Raw genomic sequence first — 2,934 nt, forward strand, 5'->3', positions numbered from 1 at the left:
CACCGAAAAATGGTGACACAGCAGTCAAAAATCGTAAAGAATAGGGATTTTCATAGAAAAAAAAGCACCTTTTTGATGTAAATAATTTTTGGTGTTATCATGGTCCGATTTGAATTTTATCTTCTACAGAATGAAGAGCAAGCCTTCTATCATACTCTCAATTTTGGTCAACTTGCGCTGCAGGGTCTCGAAGGAGACAGTGTTAGTTGAAGGCTACCAAACCTGCCACACACAGACAACTTCAGTTTTATATATATATATATATATAAATTGATCAAAATAAAAACATGATGCCAAGGATTCAGCGGTACATATGTTTCGGGCCTTTATTAGACAGATTTATAACAATGCATAATGTATGTCTGTGGCCTTCTTCAGCCGCGCACAACAGCTTCCACAAGGACATGTGTTACATCAAAAATTCTTGGTTAGGGATGCAAATCCTCTCATTCGCGTACGACATAATGCAGCAACAGCATAGAATTGAAGCGTCCATCTCTTTCTTCTCTCAATGTAGAATGAGGAAATTTGGATGTTGAAGTAATGTAAATAAATTAATAAATAAATACATATATAGACGTGAAGGAACCTGGTAATAAGAGTAAATAGGGGTAAAGATGGAGGGGCGAGAATTCAGGACAAAGGATAAAAAATATATAAAAAGTGTAAGTATAGAAAAATATAAAAATGTAGAGTATAAAGATATAAAGAGATATAATGAGATATAAAGGGGATATAAAGAATATTAAAAAAATATAAATGAATATAAAGGCATAAGGTTATAAAGTAAAAATAGAAATAGAAATAAAAGTAAAAAAATAAAAATAGGAATAAAAATGATAAAAATGTAAAAAAATATAAAAATGTAAAAAAATATAAAGATAAGGGATGTATAGAGGTTACGGACCAAACATGGTGGTCAGGAAAATGACAAAATTTAGTTGTAGAAGCTTTGGGTGTCAATAAATCAACAGGGGCGTCTGGGGACCTAGCGTATTGTAAATCAGAGCTGTTGAGCAGTTAATCTAGTTCCTTGAATTAAGTGGTCATCTTGTACATACATACCAACATGGATACATACACCCATATACACGCGCACATATACGCGCGCATACACAGCTCCAAGTATATAAGCATACATACGTACTCACGTATTACCCCTATTTACTCTTATTACCAGGTTCCTTCACGTCTATATATGTATTTATTTATTAATTTATTTACATTACTTCAACATCCAAATTTCCTCATTCTACATTGAGAGAAGAAAGAGATGGACGCTTCAATTCTATGCTGATGCCGCATTATGTTGTACGCGAATGAGAGGATTTGCATCCCCAACCAAGAATTTTTGATGTAACACATGTCCTTGTGGAAGCTGTTGTGCACGGCTGAAGAAGGCCACAGACATACATTATGCATTGTTATAAATCTGTCTAATAAAGGCCCGAAACATATGTACCGCTGAATCTTTGGCATCATGTTTTTATTTTGATCAATTTACTCCACCACCTACACCACCAAACAGTATACACAGGTGCTTATAATTATCAAGTACTCACCCCGAATTTCTATATATATATATAGATAGATTTGCTACACACTACTTTCCATCTTTAATAATGAAACTTGGTAGATCCAAAAGTTAAACACACAGACACACACAGATACACACACAGACACACAAGTTGAGTTTTATATATATAGATTTCTCAACGGGGATTTCAGGGGAGAGTTTCAGGGAGTCGCTGGCGATGTATCGTGATGATCAAAAATCCGGCCTGCTAAAATTTGGTTAAAGTGATTCAAACTGCAAACTCAACGCAAAATGGTCACATTTAATTCAAAGCATTAAAAATGTTATGAAAACAATTGGTATGTGTTCACAAAGTACAAACGATTAATACGAAAAAACCATCCAGGCTACATCCCGAAAATTCATTTCTTTGCCGAATTTCTACAATGTTTACGGCGATTCGTTTTTATATCTTGATTTTTTTAATTTTTCATGCAATTTACGCATGCTTGCACATGTGGTGAACACAGTTCACGTCAAACAGTTAACTGAGTAAAGTTCACTATTCAATGCATGGGATAAGGCCTAAACAAATACATTATCGATTTTTGCACTTGCGAGATTAATTTCGGAACAGAAATAGTGCAGTTCAATTTTCATTCGCCTAAACTTTAAGTGACCCATTTTGGGTGGCTCTACGATTTGTTGGCTAGGAGGAGATGTGCCGGGAAGTTAAACACACAGACACACACACAGATACACACACAGACACACAAGTTGAGTTTTATATATATAGATATATATATATGTATGTGTATATATATATATATATATATATATATATATATATATATAATTTTAATCCAAACGGGAAACAAAAAAACAACAACAAAGGAACAATTACAGTATTATTATTAATAGGCGCTCAGGAAAAGGAAGCAGGGAGGTATGACGTTTCGAGCGGAGCTCTTCGTCGGAAACATAAAGAAGGAAGAGAGAGGAAAGAAAGATCCCAGAGCGGGCAACAGGGAAAGAGAAAAAAGACGACTGGTGTTTACGAGTAGCACATGGTGAAAGGCGATGTTTACGAAAACAGAGCAAAGTGGTTTTTAAAGGCAAAAGAGTGGAGACAAGGTTGGTAACGCAACAGATGTGTGTGTATGTGTGAGTGTGTGCGTGTGCGTGCGTGTATGTGTGTGTGTGAGGCGAGATGAAAAAACAAAAATATATATATGTGTGTGTTAGTGTGTGCGTCTGTGTGTAGGCGTGTGAGGTAGGGCGAGATAGTGGTCAGCTTAGCAGACAAAGGTCAGTAGTAAGAAAAAGAAGGAAGGAGGAAGGGAGGGAGGGGAAGGGGTGGGGGCGTATGTAGCGTGCGTGCCAGCGTGTGTTGAGTAGTAGTGTGTGTGTGTGTCCAG

The 2,934-nt window shown here is 36.3% G+C and overlaps 1 long non-coding RNA gene across 1 annotated transcript in view; it reads right to left on the bottom strand.

Moving 5' to 3' along the window:
* LOC118766914 overlaps positions 1-2,197 on the bottom strand; it is a 13,066-nt gene extending 10,869 nt beyond the window's left edge. Inside the window, exons 1-2 of the long non-coding RNA XR_005002820.1 lie at positions 2,187-2,197; positions 1,225-1,228 (exon numbers count right to left, since the gene is read on the bottom strand). This is a non-coding gene — a long non-coding RNA (uncharacterized LOC118766914). The remainder of the gene's footprint in view (positions 1-1,224; positions 1,229-2,186) is intronic.
* Between the last annotated feature and the right edge of the window lie 737 nt (positions 2,198-2,934).

Source organism: Octopus sinensis, linkage group LG18 (genome assembly GCF_006345805.1).
Source record: "Octopus sinensis linkage group LG18, ASM634580v1, whole genome shotgun sequence".
Lineage (NCBI taxonomy): Eukaryota > Metazoa > Mollusca > Cephalopoda > Octopoda > Octopodidae > Octopus > Octopus sinensis.